Raw genomic sequence first — 16893 nt, forward strand, 5'->3', positions numbered from 1 at the left:
TCTACATCTGAACCTGAGGGGCACAAATATCCTGGGGGGGAGATTTGTTAGTGCTCTTTGGGGGGGTTTAAACTAATGCAGCAGGGGCATGGGAACCTGGATTGTAGTTTTAGGGTAAGGGAGAATGAGAGTATAGAGGTCAGGAGCACAGATTTGACGTCGCAGGAGGGGGCCAGTGTTCAGGTAGGTGGTTTGAAGTGTGTCTACTTCAATGCCAGGAGTATACGAAACAAGGTAGGGGAACTGGCAGCATGGGTTGGTATCTGGGACTTCGATGTTGTGGCCATTTCGGAGACATGGATAGAGCAGGGACAGGAATGGATGTTGCAGGTTCCGGGGTTTAGGTGTTTTAGTAAGCTCAGAGAAGGAGGCAAAAGAGGGGGAGGTGTGGCGCTGCTAGTCAAGAGCAGTATTATGGTGGCGGAGAGGATGCTAGATGGGGACTCTTCTTCCGAGGTAGTATGGGCTGAAGTTAGAAACAGGAAAGGAGAGGTCACCCTGTTGGGAGTTTTTTATACGCCTCCTAATAGTTCTAGGGATGTAGAGGAAAGGATGGCGAAGATGATTCTGGATAAGAGCGAAAGTAACAGGGTAGTTATTATGGGAGACTTTAACTTTCCAAATATTGACTGGAAAAGATATCGTTCGAGTACAATAGATGGGTCGTTTTTTGTACAGTGTGTGCAGGAGGGTTTCCTGAAACAATATGTTGACAGGCCAACAAGAGGCGAGGCCACGTTGGATTTGGTTTTGGGTAATGAACCAGGCCAGGTGTTGGATTTGGAGGTAGGAGAGCACTTTGGGGACAGTGACCACAATTCGGTGACGTTTACGTTAATGATGGAAAGGGATAAGTATACACCGCAGGGCAAGAGTTATAGCTGGGGGAAGGGCAATTATGATGCCATTAGACGTGACTTGGGGGGGATAAGGTGGAGAAGTAGGCTGCAAGTGTTGGGCACACTGGATAAGTGGGGCTTGTTCAAGGATCAGCTACTGCGTGTTCTTGATAAGTATGTACCGGTCAGACAGGGAGGAAGGCGTCGAGCGAGGGAACCGTGGTTTACCAAGGAAGTGGAATCTCTTGTTAAGAGGAAGAAGGAGGCCTATGTGAAGATGAGGTGTGATGTTTCGGTTGGGGCGATGGATAGTTACAAGGTAGCGAGGAAGGATCTAAAGAGAGAGCTAAGACGAGCAAGGAGGGGACATGAGAAGTATTTGGCAGGAAGGATCAAGGAAAACCCAAAAGCTTTCTATAGGTATGTCAGGAATAAGCGAATGACTAGGGAAAGAGTAGGACCAGTCAAGGACAGGGATGGGAAATTGTGTGTGGAGTCTGAAGAGATAGGCGAGATACTAAATGAATATTTTTCGTCAGTATTCACTCAGGAAAAAGATAATGTTGTGGAGGAGAATGCTGAGCCCCAGGCTAAATGAATAGATGGCATTGAGGTACGTAGGGAAGAGGTGTTGGCAATTCTGGACAGGCTGAAAATAGATAAGTCCCCGGGACCTGATGGGATTTATCCTAGGATTCTCTGGGAGGCCAGGGAAGAGATTGCTGGACCTTTGGCTTTGATTTTTATGTCATCATTGGCTACAGGAATAGTGCCAGAGGACTGGAGAACAGCAAATGTGGTCCCTTTGTTCAAAAAGGGGAGCAGAGACAACCCCGGCAACTATAGACCGGTGAGCCTCACGTCTGTAGTGGGTAAAGTCTTGGAGGGGATTATAAGAGACAAGATTTATAATCATCTAGGTAGGAATAATATGATCAGGGATAGTCAGCATGGCTTTGTGAGGGTAGGTCATGCCTCACAAACCTTATTGAGTTCTTTGAGAAGGTGACTGAACAGGTAGACGAGGGTAGAGCAGTTGATGTGGTGTATATGGATTTCAGCAAAGCGTTTGATAAGGTTCCCCACGGTAGGCTATTGCAAAAAATACGGAGGCTGGGGATTGAGGGTGATTTAGAGATGTGGATCAGAAATTGGCTAGCTGAAAGAACACAGAGGGTGGTGGTTGATGGGAAATGTTCAGAATGGAGTACAGTCACAAGTGGAGTACCACAAGGATCTGTTCTGGGGCCGTTGCTGTTTGTCATTTTTATCAATGACCTAGAGGAAGGCGCAGAAGGGTGGGTGAGTAAATTTGCAGACGATACTAAAGTCGGTGGTGTTGTCGATAGTGTGGAAGGATGTAGCAGGTTACAGAGGGATATAGATAAGCTGCAGAGCTGGGCTGAGAGGTGGCAAATGGAGTTTAATGTAGAGAAGTGTGAGGTGATTCACTTTGGAAGGAATAACAGGAATGCGGAATATTTGGCTAATGGTAAAGTTCTTGAAAGTGTGGATGAGCAGAGGGATCTAGGTGTCCATGTACATAGATCCCTGAAAGTTGCCACCCAGGTTGATAGGGTTGTGAAGAAGGCCTATGGAGTGTTGGCCTTTATTGGTAGAGGGATTGAGTTCCGGAGTCGGGAGGTCATGTTGCAGCTGTACAGAACTCTGGTACGGCCGCATTTGGAGTATTGCGTACAGTTCTGGTCACCGCATTATAGGAAGGACGTGGAGGCTTTGGAGCGGGTGCAGAGGAGATTTACCAGGATGTTGCCTGGTATGGAGGGAAAATCTTACGAGGAAAGGCTGATGGACTTGAGGTTGTTTTCGTTGGAGAGAAGAAGGTTAAGAGGAGACTTAATAGAGGCATACAAAATGATCAGGGGGTTGGATAGGGTGGACAGTGAGAGCCTTCTCCCGCGGATGGATATGGCTGGCACGAGCCATTAAACTGAGCTTTAAACTGAGGGGTAATAGATATAGGACAGAGGTCAGAGGTAGGTTCTTTACGCAAAGAGTAGTGAGGCCGTGGAATGCCCTACCTGTTACAGTAGTGAACTCGCCAACATTGAGGGCATTTAAAAGTTTATTGGATAAACATATGGATGATAATGGCATAGTGTAGGTTAGATGGCTTTTGTTTCGGTGCAACATCGTGGGCCGAAGGGCCTGTACTGCGCTGTATTGTTCTATGTTCTATGTTCTATAAGACCTGGCAGTCCCTGGTCACAGTCCTGACCATCTCGATGGAGTAAGGCAGGTTGTGAGCCTTGATGAAGTGAAAAAAACGGGTGACCCCCGGGTGACAGAGGTCATTGTAGAGGGCCCGGAGTTGGTCTACTTGTGCGCTGGCACATGTACCGCATGACAGGGCATCTGGGGGCTCATTGAGCTTCCCAGGTCGATACAAGATATCGTAGTTGTAGGTGGAGAGGTCGATCCTCCACCTCAGTATCTTGTCTTCTTGATCTTGCCCCGCTGTGTGTTATTGAACATGAAGGCAACCGACCGTTGGTCAGTGAGGAGAGTGAATCGCCTGCCGGCGATAATGCCTCCAATGTCGCACAGCTTCTACAATGGCTTGGGCTTCCTTTTCGACGGAGGAGTGTCGAATTTCAGAGGCATGGAGGGTACGGGAGAAGAAAGCCACGGGCCTGCCCGCCTGCTTGAGGGTAGCGGCCAGGGCAAAGTCCGACGCATCGCTCTCCACTTGGAATGGGATTGGCTCGTCTACTGCGTGCATCGCGGCTTTGGCAATATCTGCCTTGATGCGATTGAAATCCAGTCTGGCCTCGGCCGTCAGGGGAAAAACGGTGGATTTGATAAGTGGGTGGGCCTTGTCCGCATAATTGGGGACCCACTGGGCATAATACGAGAAGAACCCCAGGCATCTCTTCAGGGCCTTGGGGCAGTGGGGGAGGGGGTGTTCCATGAGGGGGCGCATGCGGCCGGGGTCGGGCCCTAGGAATTCGCGTTCTATGACGTAGCCGAGGATGGCTATCCGGGTTGTGTGGAAAATGCATTTTTCTTTATTATAGGTGAGATTCAGGAGTTTAGCGGTGTGGAGGAAGTGCCGGAGGTTTTCGTCATGGACCTGCTGGTCATGGCCGCAGATGGTGACATTGCCTAAGTACGGGAAAGTGGCCCGCAGCCAGTACTGGTCAACTATTCGGTCCATTTCTCTTTGGAAGACCGAGACCCCATTGGTGACGCCGAAGGGGACCCTGAGGAAGTGGTAGAGGCGGCCATCTGCCTCGAAGGCAGTGTATTGGTGATCCTCCGGGCGGATAGGGAGTTGGTGGTATGTGGACTTCAAGTCAACTGTGGCGAAGACTCGATACTGCGCAATCTGGTTGACCATGTCAGATATTCGGGGGAGGGGGTATGCATCGAGCTGCATGTACCGGTTGATGGTCTGGCTATATTCGATGACCATCAGGTGCTTCTCCCCAATCTTGACGACCACCACTTGGGCCCTCCTGGGGCTGGTACTAGCTTCAATGATCCCCTCTCAAAGGAGTCGCTGGACCTCTGACCTGATAAAGGCCCTGTCCCGGACACTGTATCGTCTGCTCCTAGTAGCGACGGGCATACAGTCCGGGATGAGGTTTGCGAAGAGCGAGGGTGGGTCGACCTTAAGGGTCTCGAGGCTACAGACGGTTAGTGGGGCAGGTGGCCACGAACTTTAAGGTAAGGCTCTGGAGGTGGCACTGGAAGTCAAACCGCAGTAATAGGGCAGCACAGAGATGGGGAAGGACGTAGAGTTTGAAGTTAGCGTACTCTACGCCTTGTACAGTAAGGATCGCGACACAGTACCCCGGATTTCTACTGCATGGGATCCGGAAGCCCAGGAGATTTTCTGGGTCGCGGGTAAGATTTGGGAGGGAGGAGCGCCTTAGCGTATCTGGGTGAATGAAGCTTTCTGTGCTCCCGGAGTCGAAAAGACAGGCCGTCTCGTGCCCGTTGTTCCAGACGGTCATCGTAGACTTCGCGAGGTAGTGCGGCCGGGACTGGTCAAGTGTGATGGCGGTCGGAAGGCAGTCGGTAGGCCGGTCGGAGGTAGCGGCGGCCAGAGTACAGTCGGGTGAGCCAGGCTCCTGGGAGGCAGCGGTGTGGTCCCAAGATGGCGGCCCCCATGAGTTGTGCGTGGCAGGAGGCATCAGCGACGGCGTCCAAGATGGTGCCCCCCTGTGTGTCGCTCATGGCGGTTGGAGGATGCGTTAAATATGGCGGCCCCCATGGGTCGCACGTGGCTGCCGAAATTGAAGATGGCGGCGAAGATGGATAGAGCAGGGACAAGAATAGTTGTTGCAGGTTCCGGGGTTTAGATATTTCAGTGAGCTCAGGGAAGGTGGTAAAAGAGGAGGAGGGGTGGCATTGTTCATCAAGGACAGTATTACGGTGGCAGAAAGGACGTTTGATGAGGACTCGTCTACTGAGGTAGTATGGGCTGAGGTTAGAAACAGGAAAGGAGAGGTCACCCTGTTGGGAGTTTTCTATAGGCCTCCGAAAAGTTCCAGAGATGTAGAGGAAAGGATTGCAAAGATGATTCTGGATAGGAGCGAAAGTAACGGGGTAGTTGTTATGGGGGACTTTAATTTTCCAAATATTGACTGGAAACGCTATAGTTCAAGTACTTTAGATGGGTCAGTTTTTGGCCAATGTGTGCAGGAGGGTTTCCTGACACAGTATGTAGATAGGCCAACAAGAGGCGAGGCCACATTGGATTTGGTACTGGGTAATGAACCAGGACAGGTGTTGGATTTGGAGGTAGGTGAGCACTTTGGTGATGGTGACCACAATTCGGTTACATTTACTTTAGCGATGGAAAGGGATAGGTATATACCGCAGGGCAAGAGTTATAGCTGGGGGAGAAGCAATTATGAGGTGATGAGGCAAGACTCAGGATGCATAGGATGGGAAAGGAAACTGCAGGAGATGGGCACAATTGAAATGTGGAGCTTGTTCAAGGAACAGCTACTGCGTGTCCTTGATAAGTATGTACCTGGCAGGCAGGGAGGAAGTGGTTGAGCGAGGGAACCGTGGTTTACTAAAGTAGTTGAATCACTTGTCAAGAGGAAGAAGGAGGCTTATGTAAAGATGAGATGAGAAGGTTCAGTTACGTCGTTCGAGAGTTACAAGTTAGCTAGGAAGGACCTAAAGAGAGAGCTAGGAAGAGCCAGGAGGGGACATGAGAGGTCTTTGGCAGGTAGGATCAAGAATAACCCTAAAGCTTTCTATAGGTATGTCAGGAATAAAAGATGACTAGGGTAAGAGTACGGCCAGTCAAGGACAGTAGTAGGAAGTTGTGTGTGGAGTCCGAGGAGATAGGAGAGGTGCTAAATGAATATTTTTTGTCAGTATTCACACAGGAAAAAGACAATCTTGTCGAGGAGAATACTGAGATACAGGCCCTAGAAGGGCTTGAGGTTCATAAGGAGGAGGTGTTAGCAATTCTGGAAAGTGTGAAAATAGATAAGTCCCCTGGGTCGGATGGGATTTATCCTAGGATTCTCTGGGAAGCTAGGGAGGAGATTGCTGAGCCTTTGGCTTTGATCTTTAAGTCATCTTTGTCTACAGGAATAGTGCCAGAAGACTGGAGGATAGAAAATGGTGTCCCCTTGTTCAAAAAGGGGAGTAGAGACAACCCGGGTAACTATAGACCAGTGAGCCTTACTTCTGTTGTGGGCAAAATCTTGGAAAGGTTTATAAGAGATAGGATTTATAATCATCTGGAAAGGAATAATTTGATTAGAGATAGTCAACACGGTTTTGTGAAGAGTAGGTCATGCCTCACAAACCTTATCGAGTTCTTTGAGAAGGTGACCAAACAGGTGGATGAGGGTAAAGCAGTTGATGTGGTGTATATGGATTTCAGTAAAGCGTTTGATAAGGTTCCCCACAGTAGGCTACTGCAGAAAATACGGAGGCATGGGATTCAAGGTGATTTAGCAGTTTGGATCAGAAATTGGCTAGCTGGAAGAAGACAAAGGGGGGTGGTTGATGGGAAATGTTCAGACTGGAGTCCAGTTACTAGTGGTGTACCACAAGGATCTGTTTTGGGGCCACTGCTGTTTGTTATTTTTATAAATGACCTGGAGAAGGATGGGTGAGTAAATTTGCAGATGACACTAAAGTCGGTGGAGTTGTGGACAGTGCGGAAGGATGTTACAAGTTACAGAGGGACATAGATAAGCTGTAGCGCTGGGCTGTGAGGTGGCAAATGGAGTTTAATGCAGAAAAGTGTGAGGTGATTCATTTTGGAAGGAATAACAGGAAGACAGAGTACTGGGCTAATGGTAAGATTCTTGGCAGTGTGGATGAGCAGAGAGATCTCGGTGTCCATGTACATAGATCCCTGAAAGTTGCCATCCAGGTTGAGAGGGTTGTTAAGAAGGAATACGGTGTGTTAGCTTTTATTGGTAGAGGGATTGAGTTTCGGAGCCATGAGGTCATGTTGCAGCTGTACAAACCTCTGGTGCGGCCGCATTTGGAGTATTGCATACAATTCTGGTCGCCGCATTAGAGGGAGAATGTGGAAGCATTGGAAAGGGTGCAGAGGAGAATTACCAGGATGTTGCCTGGTATGGAGGGAAGATCTTATGAGGAAAGGCTGAGGGACTTGAGGCTGTTTTCGTTAGAGAGAAGCGGGTTGAGAGGTGACTTAATTGAGGCATACAAGATGATCAGAGCTTTGGATAGGGTGGACAGTGAGTGCCTTTTTCCTCGGATGGTGATGTCTAGCACGAGGGGACATAGCTTTAAATTGAGGGGAGATAAATATAGGACAGATGTCAGAGGTAGGTTCTTTACTCAGAGAATAGTAAGGGCGTGGAATGCCCTGCCTGCAACAGTAGTGGACTCGCTAACACTAAGGGCATTCAGATGGTCATTGGATAGATATATGGACGATAAGGGAATAGTGTAGATGGGCTTTAGAGTGGTTTCACAGGTCGGCGCAACATCGAGGGCCGAAGGGCCTGTACTGCGCTGTAATGTTCTATGTTCTATGACAGCACTGTTAATGACCCCTTCCATCTCTTTACTGATGATGGAGAGTAGACTGATGGGGGGTAATTGGCTGGGTTGGAGTTGTTCTGCTTTTTGTGTACAGGACACACCTGGACAATTTTCCACATTGCCGGGTAGATGCCAGCATTGTAGATGGACTTGAACAGCTTGGCCAGGGGTGCAGCTCTCAGTACTATTGCTGGAATATTATCAGGGTCTAGAGCTTTTGCAGTATCCAGTGCCTTCATGCGTTTTTTGATATCATGTGGAATGAATCGTATTGGCTGAAGACTGACATCTGTGATGCTGGGGACCTCCGGAGGTGACCGAAATGGATCATCCACTTAGCACTTCTGGCTGAAGATTGTAGCAAATGTTTCAACCTTATCTTTTGCACATATGTGCTGGGCTCCTCCATCATTGAGGATATGAGGATACGGATCTTTGTGAAGTCTCCTCCTCCAGTGATTTGTTTAGTTGTCCTCCACCATTCATGATTGATGTGGCAGGACTACAGAGCTTAGATCCGATCCACTGTTGTGGAATCGCTTAGCTCTGTTTGTCAATTGCTGCTTCTGCTGTTTGGTCAATAAGTAGTCCTGTGTTGTAGCTTCACCAGGTTGGCACCTCATTTTTCGGTATGCCTGGTGTTGCTCCTGGCTTGATTCCCTGGCTTGGTGGTAATAGTAGAGTGGGGGATATGCCAGGCTATGAGGTTAGATTGTAATGAGTACAATTCTGCTGCTGCTGATGGCCCACAGACCTCATGGATGCCCAGTCTTGAGTTGCTAGATCTGTCCTGAATGTAACCCATTTAGCACAGTGGTAGTGCCACACAACACAATGGAGGGAGTCTCAATGTGAAGATGGGACTTTGTCTCCACAAGGTCTGTGCGATGGTCACTTCTACCGATGCTATCAGGGGCAGCTGCAGCGGGCAGGTTGGTGAGGATGAGGTCAAGTATGTTTTTCCTCTTCTCTTGTTGATTCCCTCAACACCTGCTGCAATCCCAGTCCAGCAGCTATGTCCTTTAGGACCCGGCCAGTCTGGTCTGTGGTGGTACTGCCGAGCCCCTCTTGGTGATGGACATTGAAATCCCTCATCCAGAGTACATTCTGTGCCCTTGCCACCCTCAGTGCTTCCTCCAAGTGATGTTCAACATGCATATCTCTCTGCCACCACCTCTACCCATACCCAGGAATGGTGACAGTGGTGTCTGGGACATTGTCTGTAAGGTATGATTCTGTGAGTATGGCTATGTCAGGCTGTTGCTTGACTCGTCTGTGGGACAATTTTAACACAAACCCCCAGATGTTAGGAAGGAGGACTTTACAGGGTTGACAGGGCTGGATTTGCCATTGTCAGTTCCGGTGCCTGGGTCGATGCCAGGTGGTCTATCTGGTTTAATTCTTTCCTGTTGACTTTGAAGCTGTTGAATACAGCTGAGTGACTTGCTGGGCCATTTCAAAGAGTGTTTAAGTGTCAACCACATTGCTGTGGCTCTGGAGTCACATGTAGGCCAGACCAGGTAAGGATGGCAGATTTCCTCTCCGAAAGGACATTAGTGAGCCAGATGGGTTTTTACAACAATCGACAATGGTTTCATGGTCATCAATAGACTTTTAACTCCAGATGATTTAGTAAATTCAAATTTCACCATCTGCCATGGCGGGATTCGAACATGACTCGTCCATCGACAATGCTACGGACTCCTCCAGTATCATAGAATTTCATAGAATTTAGTGCAGAAGGAGGCCATTTGGCCCATTGAGTCTGCACCGGCCCTTGGAAAGAGCACCCCATTTAAGGCCACACTTTCAAAACCTATCCCCATAACCCAGTAACCCCACCCAACCTTTTTGAACACTGAGGGCAATTTATTATGGCCAATCCACCTAACCTGTACATCTTTGGACTGTGGGAGGAAACCGGAGCACCCGGAGGAAACCCACGCACACACGGGCAGAACGTGCAGACAGTGGTCCAAGTCGGGAATCGAACCTGGGACCCTGGAGCTGTGAAGCAACTGTGCTAACCACTGTGCTGCCCCAAGTAGGTGGTGAAGATAGTCAGGGACTGACAGATAGCAGTAAGTGGTGTTCAGAAATTGAGAATCCATGAACACCAAAGGTGGGGATTGGGGCGAGTAGAGAGTGATGGACGAGGAAGGATTGGGGGTGGGAAGGGCAGGGGGAGAGAATGGTGTTTGCAGGATTATTACTAAGAGGAAACGGACAAGTAAATTCAAGATAAAATGAAGAAACTTACAGCATGAACAAGTAAATGAATCAGTGGCCTTGCCCACAACCTCTGATGTAATAACAAAGAATTGAAAAATTGACTTCAACAAGTTCTGATGAAAGGTCATTGAGCTGAAACATTAACTCTGGCCGCGATTTAATGGCCTCACCACGTCTGGCTTGGTGTCTGAATGAGGCCATTGAATCTCGCAAAAGGCCTCTCGCACGATTTGCGATGGGCAAAAAGCCTCGTGAGAATTAACGGAGTCTCGCGAGGTCTGGATCTTGCTCTCACTGAGAATGTCCACCAACGCATATTTAAATGAGTCTAATGGCCTGGAGCCTAACGGCGCACCTGCCCAATGTTGTCAGGTTGCAGTTCCGTGCTCGTTTCCACAAACATGGATCGGTTGCAATGGCTCTGGGTGGGGTGGGGGCTCTCTTAGGCCATTAGAAATCCCTGGGCGGTCAGAGACAGAGCAGGGTGACGCCTGGGACTTCCTCTGGCACCTGGACACCGTGGCACTGCAAGGCTGGTAGGGGCACTGCCAGGGTGACTGGGTGCTATATTGGCACTGCCAGGTATCAGGCCTGAGGGGGCCTTACCAGGTGGAACATAGAACATAGAACATAGAAAATACAGCACAGAACAGGCCCTTCGGCCCACGATGTTGTGCCGAACCTTTGTCCTAGATTAATCAAGGAGGGGGGTGAGGGGGTGTTCCTTGGGACCACCACCAAGAAACACCAAAACTGGACATTGGTTATTTTCCGGTTAAATTGTGTCATGTTTCTCTGTCCACAGAGGCTGCCAGACCCGCTGAAATTTCCGGGTATTTTCAGTTTTTACTTCACATTTCTGGCATCCGCAATATTTTGCTTGTGTCTAAATGTCAGCAGGAAATTTGATTTCTATGTACTTGCACACATAATAATCCTTTCAACTGACTAAATTATTAACTAAATTTTGCAGCTGAAAGCTGAAAAATCCAAACAATTATCCTGAAAAAGTTATACTCAAGCAGGAACCAAGTTAAATAATTCAAAGGTGCAAAGGGCTAGAAGCACAATTATCAAAATAATTATTTGCTGCAATATCCACTGAATTTGATTATCCATTGTATTCTAAACTCAATTATCCACTTAACTATCTAGCCAATGAAATATTGAAATAAACAAAGAATAATCATCAAATTGTCCACAGAATTAATTGCTGAATTATCAATAGAATTAAGCACTCAATTATCCACTCAGCTGTTTTGTCATTTAAGGACCGGCTGTTAATCAAAAAAGAAGTCATTTATACCTCCCTTTGTGTAATCTGCAGGGAGTAAGGATGGTTAAGGAAAGGAAAGAATTTGTATGAACAAGGGGCTATCTTGTCTTTGAATATTTGCAGTTGTACTCTTGGGATCTAAACAAGTGTGTTGTATATTAGACACCCGTAGAACAGTAGACTAATGTGAGAAAGCACAACAGACCTATACTCCCTCAGGAAACTAAGGAAATTCGGCATGTCCACATTGACTCTTACCTACTTTTACAGGTGCACCATAGAAAGCAACTGATCTGGCTGCATCACAGCCTGGTATGGCAACTGCTCGGCCCAGGACCAGAAGAAACTACAGAGAGTCGTGAACACTGCCCAGTCCATCACACAAACCCGCCTCCCATCTATTGACTTTACCTACACCTCCCGCCGACTTGGGACAGTGGGCAGCATAATCAAAGACTAATCCTACCCGGTTTATTCACGCTTCCAATTTCTTCCATCGGGCAGGGGACACAAAACTCTGAGAACACGCACTAACAGGACAGCATAGTGGTTAGCACTGTGGCTTCACAGTGCCAGGGTCCTAGATTCGATTCCCTGCTGGGTCACTGTATGTGCAGAGTCTGCACATTCTACCCATTCTACAGCCCAAAGATGTGCAGGTTAGGTGGATAGGCCATGCTAAATTGCCCTTAGTGTCCAAAAAGGTTAGGAGGGTTATTGGATTAGAGGGATAGGGTGGAAGTGAGGGTTTAAGTGGGTCGGTGCAGACTCGATGGGCCGAATGGCCTCCTTCTACACTGTATATTCTATGTTCTAATAACAGCTTCTTCCCCGCTGTTACCAGACTCCTAAACGACCCTCTTATGGACTGATGGACTTACAGCTGATCTGATTGTTCTGTTCTTCTATTCTGCTTTACCTGGATGGCTCGGATGCGTAGTGTTGAATAAAGAACATAAAGCTTTGTTGACGAACAGAACTACAAATTTATTAAACTATTAACTAAGATTTGTTCACATTCCTAAAGTAGGTTATTATATAAAACTATGCTATCTCTAACTTACAGAACTCTCAAGTATACAACTGCTCTCTATGCCTGACACTCTTCCAGCTCTCTCCTAATTCTTAACCCCCAATCATCTAATCATCTTCTAATCCAATCCCAGAATCCCTTGGTCACATGATATTTATATGTCTGTTCTGTGGTTCCCTCTCGTGGTAAGAAGCATTATCATTAACGATTTAACTCTTTACATCCCAGTCAACATACATATCATTACATCCCCCTTTTTTTCAAAGATGTTTGGAGATTTCTACAAACATATGTAGAGTAAGAAGCATTGTACGTTCTTTACATGTAATTGAGTACTGAAATTGTACAGTAGTTAGCAATTCAAAAAAAAACTTTGTACAATCCACAAATTGAGTTTGTACTCAGTCTTCACTCTGGTGGGTTGAAGTACCAACAAGTCATCACCTCAAATCCATCAGGTGTTCGACTGGTTGAACCATTTCTGCCGTCTGACCTGGTCTTTTTTCTGTGTTGTGTCGATTTTGTGAGTCCTTTGCCTTAAAAACTGATTTGATTTTTGGTCTTTGAGAAAATACGAAGTCATTAAATTCATTGGCATGGCTTCTTTTTCATCTAAACAATGTCCTGTTCTTCCAGACATTGGTGTCATTATGCATGAATTTTGTATTGGCTACACACACATTTGTTTGTTCGACCTCGACCTGTAGCTGTGTTTCACACACTGTCCTGCAGTCCCTTGCCCGGTTGCCATGTGGATTTCTTTCCATCCTGTATGGTCTGTCAAGTGTGACTGCAAGTTTCAACATTTCCTTTCCATTGCACTGGACTGTGCTGTTTAGTTGTCCTTCGCTTTCAGAGTTGTACCATTGTGTACAGTCGGTTGTTCCGTAGTTGCACTTTGTGTGCTCAGGATCTGTTCTTTCTGGATTGTTTGATTCATTTTCAAACTTTTTGGTATCAGTGTCCTTTGTATTATCTGACGTTTTGCAGCACTTTATGATCTCAGGTTCCTGTGGATGATCTGATGCATCGTTGAGCTTTGCGACATCAGTCCCTTCTGGATGATCTGATTTATCTTTGATCGCTTGGTGCTTCTCATCTGGAATCAACGTCTCCAAGTTGTCATTTTCTTGTAGGTTGTTCATCATTGATGTGTTTTCAATTGAATCGTTTATTGTTGCACTCTGATTGTCATGTTTTATTGTACTTTCCAGCTAAGAACTGTCAGTCTCGCTTTTGTCCTGCACAGTTTGTATGCTACATGTGATCACTTTGTCACTATTCACAAATACAGTGGATATACCTTCCATGTCTTTTTGTTGATCAAATAAACTAGATAGACCTTCATATTCTTCTTCTTTCATTGCTCTCTCTCTCTGGAATCTTTCATTGCTGGTTATTCATTTGTCAGGTTACTGCTGTCCAATGTCGCACTGGTATGCAATTCCATCAATGTATTGGATTCATCTACCATTAGTCGAGTGCTATTTAGATTTTCAATATTGTAACAGAATAATCATCGAAACCAAATACTTCTGCCATATCTGAGTAATAATCTTCAATGTAGGATTTATCTTTTTTAGTTTTAAATTTGTTAACATTTTCTCCTTGTTGCATGCTGCAAACATTTTGTTCCATGGTGCTGCAAAAGTCTTCTTCAGCTGTTTGTTCAAATTCAGGCAATATTCTGCCTTGCGAGGTAAACAAACTTCTGTTTTGTGCCTTTAAAACTTGTTTTTTTGATTTCCGGGCAGTTTTTCTTTAAGTGGGCCTGTTCACAATGTTCTGACGTCATCAGGAGTGCGACGTCATATGCAATTGCAAATCGATCCTCGTACGGAATGCGGTCTTTTTTCAGGTGCGCATGCGCAATCTTCAAGAACGTTCAAATTCCGAATGGTGTCTTTTTTCAATGTGTGCATGTGCGAACTGGTCCCACACATGCACAGAACATTCAGAATCCGAATTGCGCGTTCTTTTCAATAAATGCGCATGTCTGAAATGCTCAACTTCCAAAGCGTGCGTTTTTTTCTCAAATGGAGATTCTTTCTTTCTCCCTAAATCTGACTATTCTACTCGAAGATGACTTCTGGTACCATGTTGTAACGTGGTACATTAAAATTTAAAGCTGTCGATTACCTCGTTCATATGGGGAGGGAAGGTGGCCAGAGTTAGAAAGGTGCTGCTACAGAGAGGAAGGCAGGCAGGGGGTTTGGATCTCCGGAACGATGTATTATTACTGGGTGGCAAATGTGGAGAAGGTACGGAGCTGGGTCAGAGCGGTTGACTCCTAATGGGTCAGAATGGGGGGGAGTTTGTGTAGGGGGTCGGGATTGAAGGCGCTAGCAACAGCGCTGCTCCCGACAGCCCCGGGGAGATGCTCTGAGTCTGGTAGTAATAGCTTTGTTGAGAATTTGGAGGGTTTCGACAGCACTTCGGGTTGGGGGTAGGGTGAAGGGAAATGCCGATTCGGGGGAACCAAGGAAGAGGGATGGAAATTTTCGGAGATGGGAGGAGAAGGTAATTAGGGCACTAAAGGATTTGTTCTTTGGGGTTCGGTTTGCAGGATTGAAGGAGCTAGGAGCGAAGTATGGGCTGGAGCAGGGGGAAATATTTAGATACATGCAGGTTCGAGACTTTGCCAGAAAGGAGATACAGAGCTTCCCAGTAGAGCCGGCTTCCACATTGCTGGAGGAGGTGGTGACGACAGGGAGACTGCAGAAGGGGGTAGTATCGGTGGTTTACGTGGCTATTTTGGAAGTGGAGAAGGCACTGCTGGAAGGGATCAAGGGAAAGTGAACAAAGAACAAAGAAATGTACAGCACAGGAACAGGCCCTTCGGCCCTCCAAGCCCGTGCCGACCATGCTGCCCAACTAAACTACAATGTTCTACACTTCCTGGGTCCGTATCCCTCTATTCCCATCCTATTCATGTATTTGTCAAAATGTCCCTTAAATGTCACTATCGTCCCTGCTTCCACCACCTCCTCTGGTAGCGAGTTCCAGGCACCCACTACCCTCTGTGTAAAAAAACTTACCTCGTACATCTACTCTAAACCTTGCCCCTCTCACCTTAAACCTATGCCCCCTAGTAATTGATCCCTCTACCCTGGGGAAAAGCCTCTGACTATCCACTCTTGTCTATGCCCCTCATAATTTTGTAGACCTCTATCAGGTCGCCCCTCAATCTCCGTCGTTCCAGTGAAAACAAACCCGAGTTTATTCAACCGCTCCTCATAGGTAATGCCCTCCATACCAGGCAACATTCTGGTAAATCTCTTCTGCACCCTCTCTAAAGCCTCCACATCCTTCTGGTAGTGTGGCGACCAGAATTGAACACTATACTCCAAGTGTGGTCTAACTAAGGTTCTAAAGGAGGAAGAGTTGGGAGAGGGTGTGGAGGAGGGGTTCTGGTGTGAGGTACTCAGGAGGGTGAATGCCTCCACCTCGTGTGCGAGGTTGGGGCTGATACAGCTGAAGGTGTTATATACAGCACATCTTACAAGGGCAAGGATGAACCGGCTCTTTCAGGGGGTAGAAGATGCGTGTGAATGTTGTGGGGGGGGGGGGGGGGGGGGGGGGCGGGGGGACAGCTAACCATGTTCATATGTTTTGGTCCTGTCCAAAGCTGGAGGATTACTGGAAGGAGGTTTTTAGGATAATCTCTAAAGTGGTGCATGTGAAACTGGACCCGGGCCCTCGGGAGGCCATATTTGGGGCGTTGGACCAGTCGGGGTTGGAAAAGGGTGCAGAGGCAGAGGTTGTAGCCTTCGCCTCGTTGAGGTTAAGGGGTTGGGACGGGGGACTGTCTGTGATAATGGTGACTAGGGTGATTCCTGATTCTTTTTGTCATTTGTTTGTGTTAACATCTGGGCTAATGTTTGGGGTATGTGGGAGGATGGGATCGTTGTTATTGACATGGGGATTGACGTTGTATTCATTACTGATTATTGTTTATTGTTAGTGGGTGTACATTTGGGAGAAAATGTGAAAAAGGAGAATAAAAATATATATTTTTTTAAATTGAAAGCTGTCCATTCCTTGTCCTCTGTTGTGCTTTACCTGGGCGGTTTGGATGTGTAGTGTTGAATAAAGAACACAAAGCTTTGTTAACAAACAAAACTATAAATTTATTTCACTACCAAGATCCGTTCACATTCATAAAGTCAAAGGTTATTATATAAAACTATGCTATCTCCAACTTACAGAACTCTCAAGTATACAACTGCCCTATATGCCTGACACCCTTCCAGCTCTCTCCTGACTCTGAATCATCTAATTATCTAATCATTTTCTAATCCAATTCCAGAATCCCCTAGACACATGATATTTATATGACTGATCTATGGTTCCCTCAAGTGGCAAGAAGCAGCATCATTAACTTGTTAACTCTTTACATCGCAGTCAATATACACATCATTACACTGATCTCTTCACACATCTTCTCGACTGAGTAGTACTACACACCCGAATGCTTCACCCGAAGCCAGTGT

Source organism: Scyliorhinus torazame, chromosome 7 (assembly GCF_047496885.1).
Source record: "Scyliorhinus torazame isolate Kashiwa2021f chromosome 7, sScyTor2.1, whole genome shotgun sequence".
NCBI lineage: Eukaryota > Metazoa > Chordata > Chondrichthyes > Carcharhiniformes > Scyliorhinidae > Scyliorhinus > Scyliorhinus torazame.